At 49.7% G+C, this 18,538-nt stretch overlaps 1 protein-coding gene across 1 annotated transcript in view; it reads left to right on the top strand.

The window, feature by feature from the left end:
* Positions 1-963: 963 nt before the first annotated feature.
* Positions 964-18,538, top strand: part of NOS1 (nitric oxide synthase 1) — a 143,377-nt gene continuing 125,802 nt past the window's right edge. Inside the window, exon 1 of the mRNA XM_054006849.1 lies at positions 964-1,024. The gene's annotated coding sequence lies outside the window, so the exon portion shown is untranslated. The remainder of the gene's footprint in view (positions 1,025-18,538) is intronic.

Genomic DNA, 18,538 nt, shown 5'->3' with positions numbered 1-18,538 from the left:
CTGACAGTGCTCCGAAAGAGGCTTGGCAACAATCCTTTTTAAAGATCAGTGGTTTTCTTTAGGAACCAAACTGGCACCAACTCCAAACTGCAGCCTGGAGCCCAGATTCTCAGCCCCTGGGACTAGAGCAGCAGAGAAGGTGAAGGTTCATTGAAGCCACCTTTGTGCATGCCATATTTTGGGGTGGTCTTTGGGTTGCTCTAGTTTAGGTTCTCTTCCCCATGGCCCCCCTGTGGGACGCCGAGAACAGCTGGAGTGCAGTGCACTTTGCCCATGGCATTGCCCCTTCCCACACCCATAATGCTGGGAGCTCAGGAACAGGGGTAACACAGGCACCGTCCCAACTCTCGAATGGCCAGGGAGACCCCTTGCCCATGGGGTAGCATAGGGGGCCTTTACCATACTAAGCCCAGGTCAATGGGACCCAGGCTCATGGACTCAGGCGTCTAACCCCACTCTTGAGCGTCCGCACTGCGTTGTAAAGCTGGGTTCACAGTTGCTGGGTCTCACAGCTCTGGTAACGTAGTGCAGTACGGCTATGGAGCCCTTCTGACTCCGCTCTGCAGCCTGAGCTGCGGCCACACTGCAGAACGACAGGGCTGGGAACACCACAGCGGGACTTGGGCTCTGACCCGCCCATCTAGTGGGGCCCCAGGACCTGGGTCCTGAGTCAGGCTGATCAGTGTGTGGGCCCCAGAGGGGCTTGGGGTCAAGCCTGAATCAGAACCAGGGCTTAGTGCGCAGTGTAGACATGCCCTTAGGGAGTCACTGGGATTCAGGCCCTGTGGGCGGCATGGGTGTGGCTAACTCCTGATGCATTAAATGGGGGTGCTGGTGCCGTTAGCCCATCGCCAGGCATTGAAGAATCACTCGTTGGGCTCGGCTCTCGAAGGGAAAGCCTTTCTGGAAACGCACAAGAAAGATCAAGCTGGAGGAGGGCCAGCAGCATCTGAGGCGGGGAAAGGAAGAGGCACATTTCTGTAAAATGTGTCCAGATCTGCTCTGGAAACCCTCCAAACTAAAGGTAATGGTGGACAGGTCCCAGGGAAGCGGGAGAAACCCAGAGCCTTTCCTTAACCCAGTGGGGTTCCTGGGAATGCATAATAAAAGCCAGGCTAGAAAAAGAACAATTAGGGCTGGGGGGTGGGTGGCACACCCGTCCCCCGGCAGCCTCTGGAGCCAGCAATGCAGGGTGAAGGCACAGGTTGCTGTTCCCAGGTGGTGTCAATTAATCCTACTTCATTCAGAGTAACACAGGCAGCGAGGCTGGTGAGGGCTCCTGCTGATTAATTACCACTTAGCCTCCAGATGGGAAAGGCACTGCTAGAGCTGGGGTGAGACTGAAAGGGAATGCGAGAGGAGATGGCTGAACTGGAGTGCCGCTTCAGAAGGGCAAGCCGAGTGAGTACCCTCTCTGCCAGTATTTTACAATCCCATTACCTGGAGCTGGGTGGGCTTCCCCGGCTCGGCACGGGTTGGATAGTCTAAGGCAGGCTCGAATTCCCCGGGTGAAAGGCTTCATGCCGTTCCTAGGACCGAGTCCCCCGGCGGCTGCTGGGACCCTGAGGTGGTCCCTTGATGTGTGGCCAGTGCGCTGGTTTGGTGAAGTTCCAGTCTCTCTCTGACCTCCCCCAAAGTGCTAGGAAGAAAGGAGAATCCACGGTGCTCTCCGGGGTCTCTCCTGAACTGTGCTGTGCTGGCGAGGCTCCCCTGTTTTAGGAGCTGGGATACCTTGGCAAGGGCATTGCTCGCTGTGCTGCTTGGAGAAAGACAGGACAGCCAAGTGGTGGAAATTGTGACAAAGTCTGAGACCTTCCCTAAGCGATTTCCCTTTAAGTTTGGGCTTTGCTAGCCTCTAGGTTTGAGTGCTGGGTTGTTTGTTCTCTCTGGGCAGACAGGAAACGGTCTGCGTGTTTCATTTCCAAAAATAGCCCAGGTGGCTCTGCCAAGGGTCTTTTGCACCCAAGCTGTCTGCTCGCCAGCAAATGCAGCGCTCGCTGTTGTCTGTGTTATAAATCCTGTGTGTGTGCGGGGGGAGGGGGGATTGCTCTCCATAGCAACTACCCTGCTTCCCAGTTTGCATCTGAAGGTCATATTATTTATTTATATTTTTGCTTGTATTTCGGTAGTGCCTAGGAGCTGCAGGAGTGGGCCGGACCTGGATTGTGTGAGGTGCTGTACAAATGGGTTAAGTTAGGCCTGATGATGTGTGTCTTTTGGCTGGCATTCCCCCTCCTTCTTACCACACCCCAGAGAGATCCCTGGGTACTAAACCATGGTGCCAGCAGTTCCAGAGGTTAGGTGAGACGGCAGGTAATTTAACCCAAGCTGCACTCTTCCTGCCATCTGTTTGAGACCCTGAGTAAGAGAATGTCAGTGTTCTGAGGGCTGCTTTTACCCTGTGGGTCCGGGCCTCACACAGCTGGTCAGAGTTCTTTGAACCCCTTCTAAAGGGAGAACTGTGCTACCATCTTAGAGATAAAGTTCTGTAGAACACGGCGGTAATTCAGATTGTAAGCTCCTTGGGGCAGGGAACTGGCTTTTGTTCTGTGTTTGTACAGCTCCTAGCACCATGGGGCTCCAAGATGCAATGTCAATAGAAATAATATTCCTGCTACAGCATTTTGTAGGATGGTTCTAAAAGTCTGCAGAAAGGAGATCATTGTGTATTAAAGACTATAGGCTTCCATAGTGATTTCTGTTCAAGTTCTGTTGAACACTATTGGTCTCATTCCTATGTGGATAAGCAGAGCCCTCTGAAAGGTAGGCTGGAGCAAGTACATGCCACGTAGACTTCACCTTTTTATTTTTCCCCTTGGAATCTCTTCCTTTTTCTCATTCTCCCAGGCAGGATGGTGTCCGAGGGCAAGTCAAGCTTTTAAAGTTTGGGTGGGTTTGGAATGAGGCAAACCGAGTCTCCCCATCCCTAATTCAAGCAGTTAAACAGAAAACGTAGGACTTCGCTTCCTGCTTTGGTGTTCGGGCTTCATTTGGTGCTGAACTTCCCCCACTGCCTGGTTTCCATCATGCAAACGGCAATTTGGGTCCGTGCCACCAACCCAGTCGGTGCCATGGGAAATGAACCTCGGAGCACTCTCGGGTTGTGAATTGGGGGGAAAGCCAGTGTTTATTCAGGGAGAGAACCTCCTGCAGCCTCTAACCATTCCCAGGGCCAGGTGCTCTGCTGGCTGGCCTGGCCAAGGAAAAAGCTTTCCTTGCTCAAGGCTGTGAGATACTTTGCTGGACTATGCCAGGGAGATGGTGGGAGGGGGCAAGATGGGTGGAAGTCAGGGTGAAACTATGTTGTGCAGCATGGCGGCTGGCCTCACGTCCACTAGGTAAGTGTGATACCTGAGACTCCGAAGGCCAACCTTTCCAAGGGGCCTACAGAATATGCACACACCATTTGCAACAAACCTATCTTCAGTGACAAAAACTTGCATTTATTAACGAGTGTTTCTATGGCATCCTTTTACCCAGGGATCTCAAAGCACTTCACAGACACTAAGTGAGTCTTGACACATCCCTGTGAGGTAGGTAGGTGGTCTCCCCATTTTGTTGGCATCCTTTTGTCTGCAAGAGATGGTGGGAACCGCAGCCTAGGCTGTAGATGGTTTGCAATGTCTCGTGTGACTGAATAGTCCAATCCGAGAGTTGCATGATGTTTGGCAGTTATTGCAAATGTCTGTTTTGGTTGGGAGCTGCTTGCTTCCTACGGGCTCTTCAAAATGTAGGCGCCACTTGTTACAATCCCAATAGTCAGGATCAATTCCAAATTCCTTCATATCTCACTTGCATGTGTCTTCATAGCGAAGCTTGGGACATCCTGTTGTTCTTGTTCCCTCCGATAGCTCCCCGTACAGCATGTCCTTGGGTATGCGTCCGTCTTCCAACCTACTCAGATGGCCTAGCCAGCGCAATCATCTTTGCTTGAGCAGGGCTGTCACATTTGGTAAATTTGCCCTTTGAAGAACCTCTGCGTTGGTGACTTTATCTTGCCATTAGGTGTTGAGTATGTGGCGTAAACAACATAGGTGGAAATGGTTTAACCTTTTCTCCAGATGACAGTTTTACACATGGGGAAACTGAGGCACAAAGCAATTACATGACTTGTGCAAGGTCACATGGCAAGTAAGTGGCCTAGATGAGAACCCCAGTTTTCATTGTTCCTGGTCCTGTGTTAATGTATTCCTCCCTTTTAATGCCGGGGCCTAGTCAGTCACTTAGGTAAAGGAGCACAACAACCCATGTGCTTATTGGTTCCCTTGAAATTCTGTGGAAGAACGCATGGATATCTACCCCGCATCCCACCCCAGCCCAGAAAATCTGTCCCTTCAAGTTCCCTCAGCTGGTGTATGAGCATGTATTTATGTATGATACAGATGGTGGCTAAAATGTGTGTAGGCACCGAAATAGTGGTGCCATTGTGACTGCTGCAGGGAACAGGCTGTTAGCAGCGTATCGTGTTTCAATTGCCAGCGCTATTTTCAGGGATGTAAATCTCAGGATAGTACTGCTCCTGGGGCACTGGCCTTCAGGAAAGTTCTCCTCCCAGGAGCAACTGTGTTTGTTTGTTTCTGCAAAACTTGGAGGTCGCTTTTGACTCCTTTTCACACTCCCAGAACTCCAAACAGGGGAAGCTTTGATTCTAAACAGTAGGCACGTAGGATCTGCAATTTGGATCAGATCTTCACAGCCTGATATCTGGCCCCGGTAGTGGCCTAACCCGATAGGTACATGAAAAAGCAGAGGGTTTAGGGCATGTCTACAGTGCAAGTGAAGGTGTGATTGTCAATACAGATGGCAGCCACCCCTGTGCTAGCATTCATCTAGCGAGCGTGGGTAACCATAGAATAGGCCTGGCAGAACAGCTAGCAACCAGAGAATATGCCTAGGTTCTCTAGAGGGTTTGTACACTGGCTGCTATCCTGTGCTGAAGTCACTACGCTATTATCTGTGCTAGCTAGATTGAAGCTGGCATGGGTAGGCCTACCTGTGCTACCTTCACTCGCCGTGTAGCCATGCCCCCCGCCCCCCAGCAGTTCCAGGAAACTGATTGTGTGGAATTTGCCCACCTGAGTCTACTAGCAAAGAGCAAGTGCGGCGTCTGCTGATGTCCCATCCCAGTAGAGATGGGAAACCCGAGTTAGCAATTCCCAAGAGGCCAGGTTCAGATCCCAGCTGTGGGGAGTGCTTGATTGGAGCCCATGAGTGTACTTCAGTCAAGGCTGCTAATAACCAAGGGCCAGATTCTAACAGCCAGGGGGCCTGGAACCGCCCTTGGAGCGATGTGGCATCGGCATTGGGCCCGGGAATGTGCACGAGCGCAGTTGTTTGATGTACGATGCTGGCTGGGCATTCAGGGCCCATGTGATGAAGTCAAACACCAAGAGAAAAGGTCAGGCCCGGCCTAAGAACGGCTGGGCCTGCTCTGTGGTGCGTCTGTCTGGGATCCCATCTGTTCCGGTTCTGCTGGAGACGCTGCCTCGAGGCGCAGGATGGGCCTGGACACGCTCTGCTGCTTGTTCACTCTACATTGCCCGGTGGGGGGGCTGGTGTGGCTGGGAGGGGGAGATGGGCCAGTCTGATTGTAGGTGCTGCTCACTAGGATGCGGTGGACCAGGGTTCCCTGCCCTCACCCCTAGTCATAAAGGGAAACGCATTCAATTGCTTTGCAAACTTTCGGCAGGGCCGGGTCGTATGCTCCTTATTCATGCAATGTCCTCTGACGTCAACAGGGGGTCTGCCCTGAGTCCAGAGCGGCCTGGTCTGGCCTGTAGCATACATCCCTCTAGTCTCTGCGCAAATACATTGTTCCATTCCTTTTTTTTTTTTCCACAGTCGGAGACAATAACTCTGGCCAGATAAGAGCGTGTGGATTGTTCGGTAAAGCTCCAGGGGTCTCCTTTGCTTCAACCTGCCAGGCAGGTGTGGAGTGCGGATGACTAACTAGGTCCCAGTTCTACTGATTGCAGGGGCAGCGTTCCCAAAAGGAAAGTCACACCTGGCATGACGCCCACTTACAGAAAGGAACACAATGAAAGAAAGGCTGGCCGCGGCTGGCTCTTGCTGAACTTGGGCCAGCAGCAACCTCCAAGGCATCTGAGCTGCTCCCTGCTTCGAGAGCTCTCTCTGCTCCACACCCACCCTTCGAGATCTGCCATTCTGGGTGCACCTGACTACCAAGTTGATGTGTGGGAGTCCTGCTGGCTCTTCAACATGAGTCTCCTCCACACTTGATGTATGGGCCAGGGGCGTGGGAGCCCTTATCTACTGGTGCACCTCACCAGAAGATGCCTGAGTTGCTCCCAGCCTGAGGTCTCTGATTAACACCTGATTTTTCCTTCTCCGGCCTGCTGAGTGAGACGCCTACTCATTCTTGAACCTGGGTCTCCCATAGTTCCTGGCACTCATGCCTCACCGTGGAGCTGATGCATTTTGTGTGTGAAAGATCCGAGTGCTACAGCTTTGTACTGTGGCAGGGCTGGTGGGAGAGGAGGTGGAGGGAAGAAAGTTTCCACAGAAAATCTAAATAAAAGGCTTAGCAGATCCCTGTTGTAATGTGGCAGGTTATTACTGGTGTAACTGGCACAGGTGCTGCCCCAGGGGGAGGGACAGAGGAGCCACTCTCTCTCATGAACCCTCATGCGTCCAGCCATGTTTCTGAATGAGCACCCGTGACCTGAGTGAGGAAACCAGCTCTGCAGGGGAACGAACTGGGGAACAATCTCACTCTCTAGAAATTGATGCCATCTCAAGCGATGGGAAGCCCAGCTCGCACCACCCAGGGGTGCTCTGCAGGGAGCTGTCAGCGCCCCGGGCAGTTGTGGTTGATTGGGAACCCTACCGCACTCATGTTTGGGTGCAGACAACACTCTGGCGGCTGTGCCCCTGTGGAAGAGAAGCGCGCTTCTCTTCTTCTCAAGTGTGCCAGTTAAACTGACTTTGTCTCGTGTTGTGTAAGCTGCTGTGTCAGAGGCTAAGAGTTCTGGTTATAGAAGGAAAGCATGGCTTCAGATTTGGCTCACACAGCCCAGGCGTGGCTTCTGGGGACTTCTAGGCCCATCTTCTTCTTTATGACGGTAGTGCCTAGGGACCAACCAAGAACAGGGCCCTGTTGTCTAGGTTCAGTACAACCAGTAACAGATAGTCCCTGTCCCGAAGAGCTTATCATGTAAAGGGATCAGATGAAGGGTAGGGGAGAGGACTACAATGCACAGGCAGAGAGGAGAATACAATAGAGGCAAACGTTGTGTTAGTGTCACAATTCCTTTTGTGTATCTAGTTTTGTTTGCTTTTAATTTCTCAGGCCTCACATTGGATTTTCAAAGAATCCTATTAATAGGCCAGTCTACTCTGACAGTTTCCATCATACTTAGTTTTAATCTGGTGTCTTTAACCCATCGATCTCCAAAGACTTGGAAAAACAGGGTGTCGTTATCCCCATTCTACAGCTGGGGAAACTGAGGCACAGAGCAAGGTCAGGAGACTTGCCCAAAATGACAGTGAAGGTCAATAAAAACTTGAAGCAGAGCCCAGGCTTGCAGGTGAGTGACCTGTCTGCTGGACCATGCTGCTTGGTTCCTTTCCAGCCTGCACCTCCGAGGCCTCCTTCCATTATTCATGAACTTGTCTTTATATATATATATATATATATATATATATATAAAAAAATTGTCTTTCAGGTTAGATGAGGGGGGCAATTATGCTGCTGCCCATTGACGCGCTGTGGGGGCGAGAGTGTTGATGTCAGGTCTTTTCACTTGTCTTTCAATAGGGAAGATGCCAAACGCTCCCTAGAACGCCTGCATTCAATTATGAAAATTACCTGCTTTAAACCTATCTGTTATGCTTTCCCCAACTCCCTGTTTTTTTCCATAAAGCTGCTTCATTATGGGTGATATTAACAGACTCAATCATCCCCTCCCTTGAGCTCTCGCCTGGGCAGCTCAAGGAAAAGAAGGACCTGGAGTTTAAAACCAAAACTCTCAGAATCGCACACACACGCCGTTTTTTTTAGGGGTTTTTTTTAGGTGGTTTTGTGTGTGTTCATGTGCACTGTATTAAAGATAATTAGCCCCTTTGATGTTGTGTTTCTCTGACACGTAGTGTTCAGAGGGCTCTACAAAGGGGGTTGGGGCTGTCGTCATGAATTTCTGTGTCTGAAAGAACCGAATGCATGGAATTCGATGGCTCACACACCGGATAACTCGGGGGGGTGAGGAAGAGACATAGGGGAGGTAAGATCTGTGATGGTCTAAAACATGCTGCAAAGATCAATCTTACATTTATTTAAAGGTAGAACCTAGTGAAAGCTCTTCAAGCTTTGGTTTAACTGGTGCCTCGTAATGAGGCAACCGTGTAACTGGTAATAATGCAGGAGCCTGGTAGCACTTCCTCCTTACAGAAGGTAAGACCGAGAGTGTGTCGATTTTAGTGTGTTTGTCTGCAGCAATCTAGCCCAGCAGGACTCCGAACTAGCCTGGCAGAGACTTAATGTTTCTAACCTCTGCCCCTGGCGGAAGAAGGCTATGCTGCTTGTGGGATCCAGAACTACAGCACTCCTCTCTGCTTAGCCCATGTCCTGACTAGGAACACAGGTTGTGTTTGTAGAACGTTTTGGCTAACTACTGTGGTTTTAAAAGAAGACTTTGCACCTAGTGTAGACTGGGCAACAAGTGATTTTGTTTTTAAATGTGGTCATCCTTAGGACCACAGGAACCATAGTGAAAGACCATCCCTGCACCAAGGACCCTGCAATCTAACTAGGCAAAACAGACAGACAAAGGTTGGGAGAAAAGCACTGTGATTGCCATTTGAGTATGGGGAACTGAGGCACAGTGACCCCGTGGCTCAGATTTTTCCATTGCCTTGCACCTTGTGTAGCCCCTTACACCAGTGTAAAATCAGACTGGTAATGAGAGAGACCAGTGTAAAGTGGGTCCAAGTGATCCCCACAAGGTGCAGGGCAATGGAGACTCTGGTCTTGGGTGACTTGCCCAAGGCTAGCCAGAAGTCTGGAGCAGTCCATCAGGTGCCTCAGACACAAGGCCATTAGTCTGGAGAATGAAAGTGTCTAAGGGAGCATTGTTCATAGCACAGTAACCCCACAAGGGCCCCATCCGTCTCTGGGCTAGATGCTGTTGGCTCCTTGTGTGACATGTTCTTACAGCTGTCTTCAGTAGCAGCCCTAACATGACCACTTCTGGTCTCAAGTCTGCTACCCAGCAGGGTGCTTCCTAAATCACCTGGTTCAGGGAGCATGCAGCAATTTCAACCCCAAAACTCTTGTTACCCACTGTGAAGATAATCAGCATGCTGACCTAGCTTTTCAGTCACCAACTGAGACACAGGGGACAGGAGAACGCCGAGGTCCCCAACGCAGATTCTATCAAGGAGCAAATGGTTTAATTAATGCGGTGGCTCTAGGATGCATGCTAATTCCCTGGGCGAGTTTGACTTTGGAAAAGCAGGTGATGTACTGAAGCAGTGGTAGCTACATGCACCTCTCTGCTATCTCTCACTTTGTGGGCAAGGAAAATCAATATAAACCACTTTGAGATGCGCAGAAGCGATTGTTATCTCTTGATTGAGTTCAGGAGATAAAGTCCAAAATGAAATTCCTTCACCACATGAAGGACAAGCAAACACCTTTTGTGGTCTTAGGAGGGTGGGACTCATTAATTGGGTATATATATATTTTTTAAAACCACCAACACCCCTCTTTAACTAATATTCCCTGATAACTCTGTTTGAATGGAGACTTTAGTTAGCACATTCCTTAATTCTGATGCTCAGACAGACAGAAGTAGGGGTCTAACATCAAGGCTACATGATATACCCATGCTCTTGACTATATAAAAAACCAATAATAATGCAAATGAGTAGAGTGAAGGTTAAGTTGGGGGTGCAAATGCCCTGGGGAGATGGTGAAGTAGGATATTGCTGGCTGGATAGCTTAACTGCTTGCTAACACATTACTTCAACGTTTTAGCGGTGTGTATAATTGGGAATGGTGATGGTTTGTCTGTGTTTTAAACATAGCAAGGGGGTGTAACACTTGTGCCATTTGCCACTGGTTAATATCCCTCCAAAAGGAGGTGTGCTCCATTTCTGTTTGGCTGTCTGCAATTTGCAGTGGATTTGCTGCCCATTCTGGCTTGCTCTTCCGGGGATATGCAGAGAGCTTTGGACTCCTGGGCTGACAAGCCAATATCCTACATAAGAACTACACGTTTCAGCACTAATCTTCTCTCTGACTTTCAAAGCTTGCATTGGGGATAACTTACTGCGTGTAGTTTTTAGTTCTTTATATATAATCATCATTCATCCTGACGGGGGGGCCAAACACTTCACTATCAGTCCAATTCCGCCTTAGATGGGCAATTGCTGCTAACGTAATAGGAGTTGCCCCTGTGTATCTGAGAACACAAATGGGCACTAAAGATATGAGACTCTTTTCATCTGCCTCTTAAATGCAGCTTTCTTTGGCGTGGGAGGTAATGGCTGTGTAGCAGTGCACAGCCAATGCTACCCAGCCATATAAGCTCTGCACTTGAAGAATGCTACAGCGGGCTCTCACCCCATAGAGATTGTAGGCAGACGGGATGTTGTCACCCACCCTGGAGTGAGGCTAGAACACCGGAACTCTCGTCTCCGAAGACAGATGCGTAAAGGTAAATTCTCCCAGGAAGTCCTAAAATACTGAAGATGTTTCTCTCTGGAGTTATGAGTCAGCACATCGGGTGCCTGGAAAATGTAACTGTTCGGGGAAATATTTTTCTGTTCTGTTTGTAATCTTTACTTGTTTCTCCATAATGGCCAAGTGGAGTCTTATTCAACTTCTTGAATGCGAGTGCAAAGGGTCAGGCCGACAAGGGAGACTGGTGAGAAGAAAAGCATTTAAGTGTTCAGCAAGGCTCAGAATGCCAGAACTAATTCAGCTTGCCACAGGTTTTCCATAGGAGGTGCATATTTGCTCATGTGCGTCAATTCAGTGTTGCCTAGAGGGGATTGTAATGTGAGCTGTTTACATCTCCACCCAGTAGTGAAGCCAAGCTCTTTCTTGGGAATCTGGTGGTGTTGGACTAGGGGTGTACAGTGGTAAGCTGTTAACTACCAGGTCAACAGAGAGTTGCTGGTTTCCTTGTTCTGTGTTCAGGGAGATACATTAATTGGAGGTCAGTGATCACGATGGTCTCTTTCGGCCTTAAAGCCTGAGTTATCTCTGCGTTACAAAACTTAAGTGAAGTCTTTTTCTCTAACCTTCAGAAAGTGCCATCAGGTTTCCCTTTTATGCTGTCTATAAATCAGTCTAGGGATGGCTTGGGAGGCCTTGGTATATGCCATTAGTACTTTAAGTACAGCTTTAAACATATTCTGGGCTAAAATTGCAAATTCTGCACTACGGCATGAGACTATGAGCAGCAGTCAGTGGCACTTTTCTATTAATTTATGATTCTGAAATGCACCCTTGGGAGCGGGGGTTTATAGCAAAGAAATTTAGGAAATCACTCTTATGCTTCATTGTGTTACTTGTAAAAATGTGCAAAGGAAGCAGCGTGTCTGTAAATGCATACCTAGCTTTGAGTTTGAGTAGCTTAGGTAGTTTCTTCTGCCTGGTACAATGTTCTTTCCATAAGGCCATTTGGATCCACAGCACCTCCATCCCCTTCCAGCTCCAGTCAGTGCCACATAATAAGAAGGTAGTTTTCCCAATGATGCCTGGCAATGCATATGTGAAGCTCTATCCCGCTACCAAGCAAAGCAAACCCCTTGACGTGTTCAGAATCTTCATTTGTCAGGTTAACTGAATGTCCCCATAATGCTGTGGTCCTGGGACACATCGGGGCTCAGCTCCTCAAATTCCCACTGAGGTGATAAATTGGATTTTTCTCTGCTACGAAGGGCCCGGACAATAGAAAGTCACCTTGACAAAAACCGGCCGAGGTACAGTACATTAATCTCAAACTTTCTCACAGTATTTCAGAACTTCCTCTTCCCAGGCAAGCCCAGGTGCTTGTGGAAACATGGGGAGGAAAGGAGGGCAAAGTTAGCCAAGCTCATGATGGGTTTGGTTTGGGCCAAGTTCAGATAACAGGACATCCTTGCTCCTGTCAGATGTAAGTTCTTCTGAAGATCAAAGAGCAGAGTCCATTTCTGTTTTGGGGTTCTAGCAGGAGCAGAAAGAGCTGAAATATCACAAGGAAGGTGGCTTTCATAGGCAGATAGCCATCCAGGTGCCCAAGGAACTATGTTCTATATAGCCCCCTCCCCTCCAAAAGCACACTGATGGTCCTCAGAAATTATTTCTGGCCCTTCTTGGAAGCAAGGGAGTGCCAGACATCTCATGAGTGAGCCTGTTGTCATGTGATTTCCAGACTGCTTTTGCAGAACTAAAATGTTCCCATGAGTCTTATATTAGGTGCTTTTCCTGATTTCAACCCAGACTCTGATCATCTGTCTGTGGGCAACAGGCAACTCGGACTCTTTGGGGACCCTCCCACTCATGAAGTACCGTCTCCTGGTTTTTTCCAATGAAAGGAAGCAGTATCAAAGTAGACAGTAGGACAGGAGAGTTCTCTGGGGCAGCTAGAACCCAGCAGAGGGGTCATCTGGGGTCCTACTGGAACCTGATTCCCTAAAGGCAGCTGTATTTAATTCCTCAGTGCCTTGTTACCTAGAGATGTGGTAGATTCTTCATCACTTCAAGCAATACTAGATGTGTTTCTGAAAGAGACTCACACACAAGTTATTAGGCTCGGTGCTGGAATGACTGCGTAAATTTCTTTGGAGGTCAGAGTAGGTAGTCCTAATGGCCATAAAAATCTGTGACTCTAATGAGAGGGCCTACGGAAAGAGGGCAATCTCTTGAAAGGGAGGCTGCTGGGGAATCGCTCCATTTCCCCAGGACCTTGGGGAATCTGCTTGGGCAGGCTCCTGAAATCAAGCTCATACACAGTATGTCACTTCACCATTTGAATAACAAGCCCAGAAACATTGGGTCAGGATGCTGGCAAGCAAGCTTGGTTGGACTCTCAACCCGTAAACAGTCTCCAGAAGCATAAAAGCATCTGAGAGCATAAAATTCTTCCCTAACGTTACCTCTTCCATGTAATCAGTTGCAGACGCTTGTGACGAGAGGGCTGCGTGATGGCGAATGGGAGGGGAGCCGTACAGGCAACGGTCACTCATTTAAAATGGGACTCACTCCACTAAGAAATTGGAGAGCCCTGTAACTGAGGAGCTATAGTTACTGTGGAATCCTGTGGGGCGACTCAAAACCGTATCGAGAGGGCCTTGTGCTCCATTAAAGCCCGTGAGCCACATACAGGCCAAACTGCTATTTGGGCCCTGTGTCAAAGGTTACTGTAAGCCACTTCTATGGCTCGTCAATCTTCAGGTTTCTGGGCCAGTCCTAAGTGGCAACGTAGAGCGCTCTCCTGGGCCTGGCTGTGCCGGATCTTAAGCGTTCTGTGGCCATGCCCCTGTTTCTTCAGCCACATGCCTGGCAGGTGTGGGTGAACTTGGGGGCGGGGGAGGGGGGGGAGAAGGAAGCTAGCTGGGCCAGCTTTGTGCTACCAGAGCAGGGCCAAGCAGACTTAACAGGGCCAAGGATCTGACCCCATATGTTTTCAGAGTCCTCACGATGGAGTGCAATGAACAGTCTAGAACGCGGCTGGCTTCATCCCAGGGAAGAGCTGTAGAACTTTTCCTATAAACACCTGCTCATGGGAGACCTAGAACTAGACTCACATGGCAGTAGTGCGGGTAAGAACTGGGGTGGGGTAGCAGATCGGGCGGAGGTGGGGGCTAGGGCTGGGACAGGTTTCAGGTGAAACCTCTTCCATACTGTTTGTATGGACCAAGGTGGGATTGGATCTCGGAACTGTTCTCCATGAGCCCCTCCTGCTTTTGATTATGCACCGAACGTAGGGCTGAGCTGGCCAGAGAGGGACATCTGAAATGAAAAGGCATTGAACTCCTTTCCGAAGAGGGGTTGCTGGCGAGAGGAGTCCATGCAGTCTAATGAGCCATCTGGCCAGGGAATACAACCACGTTCCTTGGCAGTAGAGATGGTAAAAGTTAGCTCATCAGCCCAGCGCCCTCATGGGACAAGCGCCGTCTGCTTATTGTTTGGAGTTTGTTTTTCTGCCTCTTTCATGTGTGTCAAGCTTTTAACTGACAGTGCAGTAGGAAAAGTATGCGTCCATTCACTGCTGACCTGGCTGGGCTCTGTGGCAGCAGATCTGCTGCAGCAGATCGTTGTGTTAGCCAGAAGTGCCCTCCATAGGCATCGGAGTAGACGGAGATACTAGCCTGACGTTGAAAGGGCCGTGGTCCTGCATTTGGGGAATTCTGAGCTATCCCTAGCACCCTAAGACCTCCTGGCAATGAAGAGATCTGCCCAACATCTCTCTCTTCCTGGAAGGAAGAACATTAAGGAGATCTCCCCCCTCCCCCCTGAGTTGGGCAGACCCTGTGCTGGTGTGAAATAGAGAATGTGATGAAAGGAGAGCATTGATAGGGAAGAGTGTGAGAGAGTGGTGAAGCCCTGGGGATGTGGGGAAAGGTCTGGAGCCCAGGGAAGAGCACAAGGGCTGGGGGACACAGCCTGGGGAGTTTGGGAACAGATATGAACCCTTTATGAAGGCCCAGATTGTGAGCTGCACTCGGCACAGCTCAAGGAGGGGCTGAGTTGGCTTTTTGTCACCTTTATGACCTTTGCATTCTTGAGCTGGGGAGGGAGTAGGTCTGGTCTCCAGCCTTTAGGCTGCTTTAACGTACTCTGGGCTCCACAGGCCCTTTCCAGCAGCTGGGACTAGCTGTAGCATGGAGGGGCTGCAGCCACACTCCGTCTTCCTGGCTCTATATTGGGTTTCTATATTGGAGGTTCCCAGCGCAGGTAGATATACCTGCAGTATTTGTGCTCTTGCTGGCCGTGGAGGCATGAGCAGCAGAATGGGCTAGCTACCCTGAGTATGTGCCTAGGTTTTCAGATGGGACGGTACTTAGGCAGCTAGCTTGTCCCACCACCACCCGTGTAGATGTGGCTTCTGTTTTTTAGCACATTCACTCAATCAGAGGTAGCACAGGTATGGCTACCCAAGCTGGGAATCACATCTCCAACTGCAATGTAGACAGGCCATGTGGGAGTAGGGGGAGGTGGGGGGGTATACAGCCATGACACTGACTCTGGGCCACCTAAGGATCCCCCAGAAGCCGGTGGCTGGAACAGGGGTCCAGAATCAGCCCTAAGTGCCTTTAAAAAATTGTAACATAGCACATTAAATTCCCTCCTATAGTTTTAAACACCTCACGAGAAAGAGAAGCTAAACCTCTTGGCATATGGGGTGTCTACCCACAAGGGTGTTTGTTTAATCTTCCTGGTGAAGTCTGGGGTTAACAATTGAAAGGTCAAAGCCAACTGGAGGGCTGTGTCAGGCCAGGGTTCCTGCTGGAAACAGCAGTTTCCTTCATTCGCTTCAGCTAGGAAGTGTCTGCTCTGCATTTTAGACTTGGGTCCTGGGTTTTGCTGAGTTCCTGGAGGGGGGCTGGGAAACTAGGCGCATGTGAGTCAGCACCGGTTTGTATTTATCAGATGGGGAAGGCCTGAGGGAAAGCAGGTGGCAGCACAGAGGGCAACACCTGTGCACGTTCACACCAGCTCTCTGCTCTCCGCTGCCCTCGGTGCTGGGGATACTCGCTGGGTGGGAGCTGTACTTGCCGCCGAGCTTTCTGTCGCCCCGGTGTGTGAGAAGTGCCGTGATGGCTGGGACACACTCAGCCCATCCCCTTTACTCTGCCTTTCCCAGTTGCACAAGGGGCTCCTGATCTCTCGAAAAGGCCAGCAGGTGCTTTGTCGGAACCAGGAGCCAGAGAACACCTGGAAACAAGTAAGCCTGGGTGACGCACAGGAAGGCACGTCTGTTCTGACTGGGTGTGTGTGTGGGGGGGTTGCCTATGTTACCTGTGGGGTACTGTAAATGATTTCATGCCATCCCATCCTGCACTGCGGTAATCAGATGCCCCAGAGCCATTCAGTAGTGTGTATTATTGTGCCCAGGCGCTCACGCTGTAGCAAACAGCAATTTGTTTCAAAGCGATGGGTGAATTCACTGCTCTCCAGGGCTGTCCATGCGGCACTTACCAGGAGGGTGCTACAGAGCACACTTAGTGGTGTGCAAACCACCTCGTGAGGCTTATGTGCCTCAGCCTGGACTTCGAAGGGTGTTCCTGGGTCTCTAATGACCATTCAACCCTGGGTTTTTCTGCTGAAAGTGCTGGTGAGGGCCAATTAGTACCAGATGTGGCAAAGGCTTTCTGCCACTTGGAGTTGTACTGAGATCCCTCTAACTCCTTTCACTGATGCCAATAAACAGTTGGATGTTAAGAACTTTAAGCCTGATCCAAAACCCAGGTGGGGAGGGCTCTGAGTTACTACAGAGAATTCATTCCTTGGTGTCTGGCTGCTGGGTCTTGCCCACATGCTCAGGGTCTAACTGCAGGGTCGGCACCAGCTTGGCAAGCAGGTGCTTGAGGCGGCCACTCCAGAGAGGGGCGGCATGTCCAGCTATTCAGCGGACGGTCCCTCACTCCTGCTCAGAGTGAAGGATCTCCCGCCGAATTGCCGCCGCGGATCACGATCACGGCTTTTTTTTTTTTTTTTTTTTTGCTGCTTGGGGCGGCAAAAACCCTGGAGCCGGCCCTGCTAACTGATCACTATCTTTAGGGTTAGGAAGAAATTTTCCCCTGGATCAGATTGGCAGAGACCCTGGGAAGGCTTTGCCTTCCTCTGCAGCATGGGGCATGGTCACTTGCTGGTTTAAACTGGAGTAAATGGTGGATTCTCTGGAACTTGAGTCTTTAAACCATGATTTGAGGACTTCAGTAACTTAGCCAGAGGTTCTGGGTCTATTACAGGAGTGGGTAGGTGAGGTTCTGTGTCTTGCAAGGTGCATGAGGTCAGATTAGATGATCTTGATGGTCCCTTTTAGTCTTCAAGTCTGAGAGAGTCCCACTGGCTTCACTGAGCTTTCATCCAGGTCTGGTGTCATTATTGAGAAGGAGGAAGTTCTTGTAGGTTAAGCACAGGACTGAGTATTCCTGTGCCCTTGGACAAGTCCCTTAACCTCCCTGTACCTCAGTTTCCAGGTGTGTGTGGGGTTTTTCTTAAGTAATACCATGCAAGGTGGTTGTGAGGCTTAATGTCTGTAAAGTGCTATAGTATATCATAATACTTGGCTCTTCAGTGTCCTCTGCAGCTGTGGTGTGGACTCTTGAAGGACTTGGAGAGATAGGAAGAACGCCTGTTTGCTAAGTATTCCAGGTGGCCCTTAGCAGAGTGAGAATGGGCCACTTTCCTTATTGCTATGAGAAACCTAACCCCTCTGTTCTGATTTAAGACACCAGAGAGTGGTGCTTTTTGTAAGCTTGGAGCTTTGCCATTGATTAATGGTCTTTCTGGCCAGCACCTCTGCTTTTGTTGTGTGGGGCTGAGTTTTGTGGTTTCACGTTCGAACCCCTCCTTCCACTCTCAAAGTCAAGATCAGTTGAAATGACGCAATTTGGGGTTGACTTGACACCATATGGAAACTGTCCCGGTCTCCTCCCCGACCCCAGCTTTGTGTGACGTCCATTGGAAACGGGATCCGGGTGGAGGCCTGCTTAGAACTTAGCCTGGTTTTGCCAAAATGGCCCAGGCTTGAGGATGCAAAATGAAACCCCAAATCCAGCAAATCTCTCCTGGGTCTGAGTTTTGTCATGCTGATAAATAGTACTTCCATAACAATGCCTGTTCAAAGCACTGTACTTGCTTAGTGAATAGCAGTGCTGCTTATGTCATTACTCCTATAAACTCAGGTTCCTAAATCAGTTAGGCTTTGCCATGCTGAGTGCAGCAAATCCTATATACCCTTAAAATCTAGGCCTCTAATACAACTTATGGTTTAATGAGGTGCTTGTGATGTTAGCTGCCACCTAAGGAACTGAGCTTTGAGAATTCGGTTGGTTCAGTGCCAGCTCCACCTGGTTTATATGGGCCAGTTGACAGTCTCAGCTCTGTGGAGGCAGAATGTATGCCCAGAGGGAGCTGAGCGTCCGTGAGGGTGGACAAAAGCAACTGGCAACGGTGCAAATCGTTTAATAGCCTGTCCCAGTGAACCATTAGCACCACACGGCCTTCAGAGCCACTAAAACGCCCAGTCTCTTGGCACACGTTAGAAACTACAGCACAGGTGGCAACAGATAGCGACCAGCATGGTGCTGGTGGCTTGTTGACCTCTTGCCTACCCAACTTTAAGTAGAAGAACCCAGAGCAGCTCAATAGAAAACATTACCATGCAAAGAAGAAAGAGACACACTGCAATACTGCTCCTGTTAGATGAGATGGCTGGACCTACGGAAGTGAATTGTAGTTCCAGTAAAACAAGCATGCAATTTGGTTAATTTATCTTTCTGCTCAGCTCTTGGCCCTCTATGTATCCCAGTGCTCATGGGATACTCTTGAAATAACTGCTGAAGGGTGAGTAAGTAGCCA

This window comes from Malaclemys terrapin, chromosome 16 (genome assembly GCF_027887155.1).
Source record: "Malaclemys terrapin pileata isolate rMalTer1 chromosome 16, rMalTer1.hap1, whole genome shotgun sequence".
Taxonomy (NCBI): Eukaryota; Metazoa; Chordata; order Testudines; family Emydidae; genus Malaclemys; species Malaclemys terrapin.
This window is presented reverse-complemented; position numbering and strand designations above follow the sequence as displayed.